General features: G+C 39.5%; 1 long non-coding RNA gene across 1 annotated transcript in view; it reads left to right on the plus strand.

Moving 5' to 3' along the window:
* The window catches only part of LOC141070399 (uncharacterized), a 136658-nt gene that overhangs the window by 69290 nt on the left and 55707 nt on the right, over nt 1-11661 (plus strand). The gene's annotated exons all lie outside the window — the stretch shown is intronic.

Below are 11661 nucleotides of genomic sequence, written 5' to 3' on the forward strand. Positions count from 1 at the left end.
GTATATATATCTATACTATCTATTCTATTCTAACATGTCAGTGTGATTGTATAGTAGCCGGAGATGAATTGCCGGCTTTTTTCAAAGGACACTGGTGCGTATAATTCAGACAGCACTCGCATGGTGCGAGTGCTGTCAGATATTTTATTGCACCCATTGACTTGCATTGGCAATTTTCACTTGAAAATCGCAGCAAATCGCAGCATGCTGCGATTTTTTTTCTCAGTCCGATTTCGGCTGAGAAAAAAAAAAAATCGCAAATGAGATGTCACCCATTGAATAACATTGGTCAGAGTGCAATCCGATTTTTAATTGGATTGCACTCATCCGATTTTCGCACCAGTGAGTATGAGTCCTTATACTAATTATTTTTAAAGTCAGTAGTAATCCTTTAAAAAGTATAGTTGCTAATGATATTACTATAAATCACTTATGAAATTGCCTCTATAATCAAAAAGTGAATACCATAACCAATAATATAAATCACGATGTCCCCCTAAGGAAACAAATAAACCAGGGTGAAGGACCAATTGGTATAAAAAGATATATTTTTATTAGCAAAAAATTAAAAGTATACAACTAGAGAGATGCACATATCAATGAAGGGACGTTGTGAACCCATTCATTTTCCAGATATATCAACCACTCAATTGTTTCACCATTGTCAAAAAATAGTAATAGGTAAAAATTACTGCACCTCCTTTATCCTATAAAAACATCCACATAAATGTGAATACTATGCAATGTGTTATAATAAACATCCATGATGCCTCCCGTTGAAGCAAAAGCGAAACGCGCGTCGGGGCAGAGGGACGCCCGAGGAGACCACTTGTCGACCACTGGTAATGGCTGCCTTGCTCCATAATATCGTATGGGTTCACAACGTCCCTTCATTGATATGTGCATCTCTCTAGTTGTATACTTTTAATTTTTTGCTAATAAAAATATATCTTTTTATACCAATTGGTCCTTCACCCTGGTTTATTTATTTCCTTAGGGGGACATCGTGATTTATATTAATGATATTACTATGTTTATACATAAATAAAAAAAAATTATGAATAATTTTTACCCTTCAATACTGAAAGTACTAGATAGACACAATAAACCCATGAAAGGTATGCAAATAGAGTTTGAGCTCATTTGTTTTTGCATGCCCTGCCCTGTAAAAAGGAGCTAAGATTTTAATGAAGGAGTAGGTGTTTACTGAAAGCAATGTTTAGTTTCTCTGCAAGGCTTCCATAGGAAAATGAAATATTCTTTTTGAAGTCAATACTTTTTTCATATAGTTGTCTTCCAATGGTTTTACTATGCTCATAAGTAAATGAGTTTGCACCCTTGTATACTCAAAGTACTGAGCAGATAAATACAAACCACAATATAGGTAAATAGGATTTTGCCTGTTTTTTTTGTTTCCTCATTCACTGCGATGTAAAAAGAATTTAAAAATGTAATGAAGATATGTAAGAAAGTACTAAAGGTTGTGCCTATATATAGTTACAGTTGTTCTTTGTGAAATCAGTTCTCCTTCAATAAGGAGCTAAACAAAAAACTAAATAAAAAACTTACACAATATTTAGTACTTTAAAGTACTGTATAGACACATAGGCCTTAAAAGACATTTAAATAGAATTTAGTATGTTTTCATTGTTTTCTTTTATGTGCACTGCACTATATAAAAAAGGCTAAAACTATAATGAAAATATGTGAAAATACAAAATAATAAATGTTCATTGACTATTTGTTCAATATGAAGCTTTACTTTAATGCATGAAACCTTCAAGTCCTCTTAGTAATAGGATTGTCTGCTTATGATTTCACCATGTTGATGACTAAATCAGGACAGCTAAATAAATAAGTGTGCATCCTCTTGCACTCAAAGTACTAAGTAGTCACAAAAATCCGTAACAGATATTTAACCCATTTTTATTTATTTTTTTTATGCACTGAACTACGAAGGAGCTAAAAGAGAAAATATGCATACTACATTACGTAATATGCAGCTTCCCTTTTAGGAGCAAAATATTTGAATATACTCTATATATTTATATTGTAGACTTTTTATAGAATTTGATAGAAAGCATACACAGTTATAAATTCCAAGACATTTTTAATCCCAGCTCCTGGCTCCTGTAATTTAATGGAATATCATATTTGACACAGGAAGCTCCACATATGCTTCTGCCTCATAAAAATATAATTTACAAAGGCCCTTACAAGGCTAACCATGTTGATACATCCCTTTAATAATAAATACTCGGCTTCTCATATATTCAATACAGAGACGGAAAATGGAGCAATCAAAGCAAGAACAAATATATTCTCAGAGACATGTCCGTAATTTTATTCTAACTTGGGCTCTGGGCAAACTGAGATAGTCATAACAAGAGTGCGCTCTCTCTTGTAGGGAACATCACCCGCTAGTAAAAAGAGCAGGTGATGTAAGTTTCTCACACCCTGATGGGTGATGTCATTTACTTACTTACTGAATTATGAACTATGATGTCTATCACAACCCTAATTGGCAATGGAGGCCAGATGAATTAAATAAAAATGACAGAACTCCATAAATAAACTATGCTGGTGTGTGTTAATTAGTTTGTCTTATGGGAAGATTTCTAACCTAATTAGATTTAAAAAAAATGTGATTATCATCCAATAATCTACAATATTTTGTATTCTAGAACCTCGGAGACCGACTAATAACAGAGTCACATATTCTGTTTGTTTCTGTAACGTCGTTTCCGTTGTTCTATTTCTACACAGGATTAAAATTCTGCGGCAAAATTTTCAATTTGCAAGTTGCAAGCTGACCAAGGTTTTGAAAACCTCACAAAGGAAATACAAGAAGTGACATGTCGCTTCTTTGATGTGTATTCATCACGGAATCCACTCAAAATTGGACACTGAAGTCAAAAGTCTGCAAAAACAAAACATGCAAAAAACAAATTCTTCATAAAAGTCCTCAAAATTTTTCCAAAAATGCATAGATTCTAAGATCAAATTTTTCCACCTAAAGAAAAAAGTTAATACTGAGGTTTTTTAAATATTTTTTATGTGGATTTAAGTGCAGATTGTGCTCCAAATGCTAAATAAAAACTATTTGAAATACTCATTCATGCTATGCGCATGCAAATTCTTTTTCAGGCGGATTCCAAGAGGACAATGCACTACAAAAGTGCGCCATAAAATTACTAAAATGCACAGCTATGTCAAAACGGCATTGCTGTGCATATGATCCGTCTTGTCACTTTTTTTAGCCACTGAGGATTCGGAAACCTTGAAGAAATTGCAGGAAGCGCCCACTATATATACTTCATGCCAGCAGGGCCAGTTTTAGGCAAAGTGGGGCCCTGGGCAAAAGTTTAAAATGGGGCCTCAAATGCTCATATATTGCACATCACACAGAAGCATTTCGGTTGTATTTGAGTCCAAACCGCTAAACGAGCATTATGGACAATATTGAAGTAGTTTGACGCTAGTTTCCTGGCCTCTTTCCACCAGATGAATAATATTGATGGGGACAGAACAATCACTAATAGATCAATAAGGCTAGTTTCACACTAGCGTTTTTGAGCGCAGCGACGGCCTGCGCACGGCCGCCGCTAAGCCCCGCCCCCTGCCGCCCCTCCGCCGGTAGCTCCGCCTACCGGCGCATGACGCTGCATGCGCCCTGCGTCCCCTATCTTTATCACTGGGGGCGCAGGCCATGCGCAGTATGCGTTTGGCGGCGCATGCGCCTTTTTGACAGTGTGCCGGCGCAACCAAACTGCAGCAGGTTGCGTTTGGCGCAGGTCGGCGCACCGTCAAAAGGACGCATGCGCCGCCAAACGCATACTGCGCACGGCCTGCGCCTCCAGTGATAAAGATAGGGGACGCAGGACACATGCAGCGTGATGCGCCGGTAGGCGGAGCTACCGGCGGAGGCACGGCAGGGGGTGGGGCTTAGCAGCGGCCGTGCGCAGGCCGTCGCTGCGCTCAAAAACGCTAGTGTGAAACTAGCCTAAGTCCACATACAGTATCATGTTATCAGCAGCATATCTGCAGTTTTCTCTGGGTGATGTGCTGCCGAGAACAATGATTTTTGTTTTGGCATATACAAGCCATTTACTCTATGAATAAGCAGCATTTTGCTTGTTTAATATAATACACCCCATAGTCCTCCAAATACAGTGGGGGAAAAAGTATTTAATCAGCCACCAATTGTGCAAGTTCTCCCACTTAAGAAGATAAAAGAGACCTGTAATTGACATCATAGGTAGATCACAACAATGAGAGTCAAAATGAGAACGTAAATCAAGAAAATCACCTTGTCTGATTTGGCAAGTTTTATTTTGCAAATTATGGTGGAAAATAAGCATTTGGTCATTAACAAAAGTTCATCTCAAAATTTTTTTATATATATTCTTTTATTGGGAATAACAGAGGTCAAACGTTTTCTGTAAAGGTTGGCACACACTGTTGGTGGAATATTGGCCCATTCCTCCATGCTGGTCTCCTCTAGAGCAGTGGTGTTTTGGGCCTGTTGCTGGGCAATGCAGATTTTCAAATCCCTCCAAAGGTTTTCTATGGGGTTGAGATCTGGAGACTGGCTAGGCCAATCCAGGACCTTCATATGCTTCTTATGAAGCCACTCCTTCATTGCCCTGGTGGTGTCCTTGGGATCATTATCATGCTGAATGACCCATCCACATTTTACCTTCAATGCCCTTGCTGATGGAAGGTTTGCACTCAAAATCTCATGATACATGGCCCCATTCATTCTTTCATGTACACGGATCAGTTATCCTGATCCCTTTGCAGTGAAACAGCCCCAAAGCATGATGTTGTCACCCACATGCTTCACAGTAGGTATGGTGTTCTTTGGATGCAACTCAGCATTTTGCCTCCTACAAACACGATGAGTTTTGTTTCTACCAAACAGTTCTACTTTGATTTCATCAGACCATATGATATTCTCCCAATATTCTTCTGGATAATCCAAACGCTCTCTAGCAAACTTCAGACAGGCCCGGACATGTAGTGGCTTAAGCAGGGGGACACGTCTGGCACTGCAGGATCTGAGTCCATGGTGGCATAGTGTGTTACTGATGGTAGCCCTTGTTATTGTGGTCCCAGCTCTGTGCAGGTCATTCACTATTTCCTCCCGTGTGGTTGTAGGATTTTTGCTCATTATTCTTGTGATCATTTTGATGCCATGGGGTGAGATCTTGCATGGAGCCCAAGATCAAGGGAGATTATCAGTGGTCTTGTATGTCTTCCATTTTCTTATTATTGCTCCCACAGTTAATTTCGTCACACCAAGCTGCTTGCCTACTGCAGATTTAGTCTTCCCAGACTGGTGTGGGGCTTCAATTTTATTTCTGGTGTCCTTCAACAGTTCTTTGGTCTTCTCCATAGTGGAGTTTGGAGTGCAACTGTTTGAGGTTGTGGGCAGGTGTTTTTATACTGATAAGTTCAAACAGGTGCCATTACTACAGATAATGAGTGGAGGACAGAGGAGCCTCTTAAAGAAGAAGTTACAAGTCTGTGAGAGCCAGAAATCTTGCATGTTTTTAGGTGACCAAATACTTATTTTTCACCATAATTGGCAAAATAAATCTTGCCCAATCAGACAAGGTGATTTTCTAGATTTGTTTTCTCATTTTGAGTATCATAGTTGTGGTCTACCTATGATGTCAATTACAGGCATCTCTCATCTTTCTAAGTGGGAGAACTTGCACATTTGGTGGCTGACTAAATACTTTTTCCCCACTTTAGTATAATGCACCCCACAGTCCTCCTTATAGTATAATGCACATGCCATAGTCCTCCATATAATATAATGTGCCCCATAGTCCTCCATATAGTATAATTCTCTCCTCGTAGTCCTCCATATAGTATAATACACTCCTCATAGTCCTCCATATATTAACATACACTCTTCATACTATGGGATGGAGGATATGTATGATGGGTATATATGGGCATGGGCCTATGGGATGGAGGATGTTTATGATGGGTATATTGGCACTCGACTATGGGATGGAGGATATGTATGATGGGTATATGAGCATGGGACTATGGGATGGAGGATATGCGATGGGTATATCGGCATGGGACTATGGGATGGAGGATGTGTGATGGGTATATATGGGCACTCGACTATGGGATGGAGGATATGTATGATGGGTATATGGGCATGGGCCTATGGGATCGTGGATATGTATGATGGGTATATGGGCACGGGACTATGGGATGGAGGATAATTATAATCTGCTATAACTAACCACAGTTAGTTACTATGCCTGGGCAGCGCCGGGCTCTTCAGCTAGTATAGTATAATGCACCCCCATAGTCCTTCATGTAGTACAGTTCACTTCCCATAGTATAGTGCACCCCATAGTTCTTCATATAGTATAATGTATTCCCCATAGTCCTTGATACAGTATAATGCAGGTCCTATATAGTACATATAGTATAATGCACTACCCATAGTGCAATAGAGTATAATGTAGCCCCCCCACAAAGTTTAATGCCGCCACCCCACAGAATATAATATAGCCCCCTCAGAGTATGATGCAGCTCCCATACAATATAATGTAGCCCCCTCACAGAGTATAATGCAGCCCCATAATAGGATATCATGTAGCCCCCTCATAAGGTGTAATGCAGCTCTCCCATAGAAAGTATTGCAGCACCCCTCATATAGTATAATGCAGACCCCCATAGAGTATAATCAACCCCCCTCATATAGTATAATGCAGCCCCCCATAGAATATAATGTAGCCCCCTCATATAGTATAATGCTGAAATCCCATAGAATATAATGTAGCCTCCTCATAGAGTATGGTGCAGCCCCCTCATAGAATGTAATACAGCCTCACAGTTCAGTACTCACTCACTGATATATTAGAAAAATAAAAACACAATCCTCACCTCCTAATAATTCCCTGCGCTGCTCCAGGCTCTGCTCCGGTCTCAACAGCTGCACTGCCCAGCACACAGCGGGTACGCGATGAAGTGACGTCATCACGCACCTGCAGTGTCAGAGGCAGAGGGGAATAATGGGAGAGGGAGAATCATATAATGCTCTCTCCTTCATCATTGCTTTCAACTGTATCGGCATCTGTGATGCTGATACAGTTGAATGCGGCACATGGGGGGAAGCTGCGGGTGTCGCTGGACAGGCCCTCCTGCCTCACACGCCTCATATCACCCATGTGGTGTGCCACAATTAGCAGCACGCCACTGGCTGGGGGCCCCTGAGGAAGCGGGGCCCTAGGCAGCTGCCTAGTCTGCCTGCCGCTAGCGCTGGCCCTGCAAGCCAGTTGTGGAGCCACCGTAAGAACGACTGCAAAATCACCAGTGAAGTCTTTTCAGGAAAATGAACACCAGCAGTTTCCTAAAGAGGATTCAACTAGGAAAACTCAACACCTGCGCCTTCGTCTAAAGGATGCCATGTGCACAAAACCTGAATATGTTTTCTATTGCTTTCAAATGAAAAACTCCATTGCTGTTGGTACAGAATGCGTTTTCTGAAACGAATTTCAAAACCACCAATTGTTGTCACATGTCACTCTTTTTGGTATCTGGAGTAAATCTGACACTGAAGACAAAGGGTATGTTCATGCAAAGTTTTTTTTAAGATGGTAAAATTTCATACTAGAAATCCAGGCAAGTTTTTTTTTTACAATGTTCTAGGCCACGTACACACATTCAGTATTTGTGAGTTTTTTACCTAAATATTTTTAAGCCAAAGCCAGAAGTGGGTAAAAAATAGAGACGTGCTGATATGTGTCTGTTATATTTTTCCTGCGATTGTTCCACTTCTGGTTTTGGCTTACAAATACTGAGGTAAAAAACCCAACAAATACTCAACGTGTGCATGTGGGCCTAAGGTTATGCGAACACAGTATCTTATTTTCATGCAGATTCCACCTGAAAAAGTGCTACATAAATTGAACTTAATGCACAAACAGCTAAAAACGACATTGCCGTATGCATGTTCTGTTGTATATATCGTCGTTTAACCACTAAAGAGTTTGGAAATACTAAAGCAGTTAAATGAAGTATCATGTTCATTTTTCAGGGACTAAAGTATAAAAAAAATTATAAAAAAAATAAAAAAAAAGTTTTAAAAAAAAGATGCAAGTGGCAGAGCACCCGCATGAAAGACGGCAAAATCACCAGCAAAACAATTCAAGAAAATATATTCCACATGCACATACCCTACGTATATGTTCACCCTGACGGGTCGATTCATCAAAGCTTTTTTGCCAAATTTCTGGTGAAAAAAAATTTGAAAAGTCAGGATGGGTGGTTTCACAATGATGGGTTGCGCAGAAAATTGCAACTTTTGGTGTTTTCGCATAATTTTAGTCCAGCTCTGACAAAGTGGGCAAAGCTGGGATGGAGCGGGGGCATAACAGAGTGTGTCAATTCATAACAAGTGTCAAAGCAGAGACTGGAGTAAGATTTGTGCACGAGCCTCTTAATGAAATAGGAGAGGAGTGTCTGCTCCAACACGCCCTCTCATCAAGACCAGCAAGAAAATGGAATGTCTTGATGAATCAGGGCCTGAGTCTTTTTGCTGAGTTTTTGGAGTGTAAACTGAGGAGTTCTGAGCTTCTAAGGAGGGTTTTGGAACATTTCCACTCATTTTATACTCTAAAACCTCCACAAAATGTCCATGTGCACATTGTCGAAAGGGTATGTGCATGACACACAATATCTTATTCAGGTGGATTCCATCTAAACAAGCACCTTGAAGCCGCCAAAAAAAATGAATATATACATAGCAATGTTAAAAGGACACTGCTGTACAAGTTACACCTTTTACTTTTAACTGCTTCAGGGCTGGGAAACTGTACCGCTCGCCACTATAGCGCAAAATACAGAGTAAAGATGTCTCCACTGAAGCCACCTCAAAAGTAACGGAAAAGTCGCCAGTAAAGCTGCTTCAGTAAAATGTCTTCCGACTTTTCCTTGAAGCGGCTTCACATAGAAAAGTTTGGTGCCTCTTTCGTTGGAAAAAAGACATTATGTGCACATACCCCAAGGGTATATTCATAAAAAGAGACAAACTGTTTTCTAGAAGGAAAATTCCAGCAAGGAATCTACTTCAGGAGATGCTTTTTTAATTATTTTTTTTAAGTGTTTTTCGTCCTGAATCAATTCATGCAGCAGTTTTGAGGGGAGTTATTCTTCGCACAGTGATTTGCTGCCTTTCGACAATGTCAAGGTTGTAGTGGATTCAAGAAGGAATTCACCTTAAAGAGGTAAATAAAACCTTGTCAGAAAATAATTCTCAAAAACCTTCAATGCATTAACCGCAAAGTTAATTTTCCATTGAAATTATTAGGAAGAGTATTTAAAGGGGTTTTCTCATGAACAAAGTACTTTTTATTCAATACATCTTGTACGAAAAATAATTTCCACAATTAGGCCATGTGCACACATTCAGTATTTGGTGAGTTTTCTACCCTGGTATTTGTAAGCCAAAACCAGGAGTGGAATAGTCAGAGGAAAAGCATAATAGAAACATTTGCATCACATCAGCATTTTTCACCCACTCCTGGTTTTGGCATACAAATACTGGGGTAAAAAACTCACCAAATACTGGATGTGTGGATGTGGCCTTAGATGTGTTAAAAAGTAATATTTCTATGCTGAGATAATCTTGTAATTGTTCTCCTGCTACGTGCTGTGTAAAAGCTGTGTATTACCATGCAGAGATGTTTCCATTAATGGTCTGCTCAAACCATAGCTCCTGGGCAGGGGAGAGTGCAAAAAAAGAGTATACAGACAGGACAACATGGATCGCAGCTGTTGCTTTCTCTGATATAAAACATGACCCTGCCTGTTTAAAAACATAATATACTTCACAGAGAGAATTATCTGCAATCCCATGCTGTCCTGTCTGTATAGTCCCTTACCAAGTAGCTGTGATATATTCAGACCATGAACTGGAGCATCTCTGTCTGGTCAGACACAGCCATTACACAGTACACAGCTGGGGCATATTTATAAGATTATCTCAGCAAGGGAACATTTTTTTTAAATTTGTACAATTGTTGAACTTATTTTCATTCCAAGATCCGTTGTTCAAAATGTACTTTGTTTGTAGGAAAAGCCCATTAAAGATTATTTGAACATGTTTTGATATGGATTTAGGAGTGAGTCAGCCTAAAAAATCTCAAATTTGTTTGAGCGAAATGTAACTCAGTATTGATGTCTTCATTTAGGCAATGGTCTAAGTGCTACCGTAAATCGAACACTCCATATAATCATGGTCTGATACTTCCAAGGTTTGATGACTGGTGGACCGGTGAGAACATGATAGACTATTTGATCTTTCTTAGACTTTATCTGGTCATGCAGGCTATGGACACTGGTGGTGTTTGTGTCAGCACTAAACCACCTGGTGGTCCACACCTCAGCCAGTACAGCGACTTTACATTAAACAATGCACTGGTCACTGTATGAGGTTAAAGGATATATCCTGCTGACTACACCAAATGTAGTATGACCAAACTAGATGTGGTGTGGGCCAAGACATAGATTGGGTACTGAGACTGCCTATAAGGGGAATGGTGCCACCAGTCGAGACTGAATGGAGAGGCAAACACTGGATTCATAGCAGCAACGCGTTTCATTGGCTGTGTCTGGACTTAAAATAAGTTAACTAAATGACTGACATTTTTGGCCTTAAAGTTGATATTTTTTTGTCACAATCGCATCAAAATAAAGCAGAATCATGCCTGTTATCACAATTAAGGCAATCACGTAAGTGTACAAATGAGCAAATGCAAAAGTAAAGAACATCAGTTACATCTAAAGGTTTAATAAAGTGGAAAACTAAAAGCTACACCCGCAGCCAATAATAAATATTTTTCCGTCATCTCGGGAAATTGAAAATATTGGGTTAATGTTCTTAAATAACAAGGGGAAAATGTGCAACAATTTTAAATGTTATTCCTACCTTTTAATGACATGCAGTGTGTGGAAACACACCACTCCCTGCTCGGTAACACATATACCTTATGAGCAAATATTTGCACTAGGGCTGCGGTAGGAACCAGCGCTGCTGACTCCCAGCCTTAACCTTTTCACGACAGCTCTGCATTGGATATTTCTGTACCCCATATTCCCAGCAAAATTCTACTAGATCAGATATACATCATCCAGACAGGTACTACTAATGTAAAGTATAAGTTGTGTCACTAACCTTTGGGCCACGTTCACACAATACAAAGTTTCCACTGCGGATTTTCTGCTATAGATTTTCTGCTTTTATTCCCATGTACCATGCATAATTATGAAATAATGGGGCAGATTTACTTAAACTGTCTAAATTTTAGGTGGTGTAAATAGCCCTGATAGGCCTGAAATGCGGCAGTTTGTCAAAGTAACTTATGATGACTAGTCTTCCTATTGATTAGACGACTTTGCCCCAGTAATTTGCCAAATGTTATCACACTTGCCGTTTTCTCTCACATCCATGCCGCTTTTTCTGAGGTCACGCTCCTGAGACAAAATTTTGTCACATCTGGAATAGGAAAAATATTGTCTCTATTTCAGTCAGACATAATTTAGGTTTCTTGTTCTTAAAAAATACTGATATACTCTTTTCACACCTCTGCCTCTAGCTTTGAATTTACTTTAAATATTTTAAATAAA

This window comes from Dendrobates tinctorius, unplaced genomic scaffold (genome assembly GCF_039654945.1).
Source record: "Dendrobates tinctorius isolate UK_male_01 unplaced genomic scaffold, ASM3965494v1 ptg000014l, whole genome shotgun sequence".
NCBI lineage: Eukaryota > Metazoa > Chordata > Amphibia > Anura > Dendrobatidae > Dendrobates > Dendrobates tinctorius.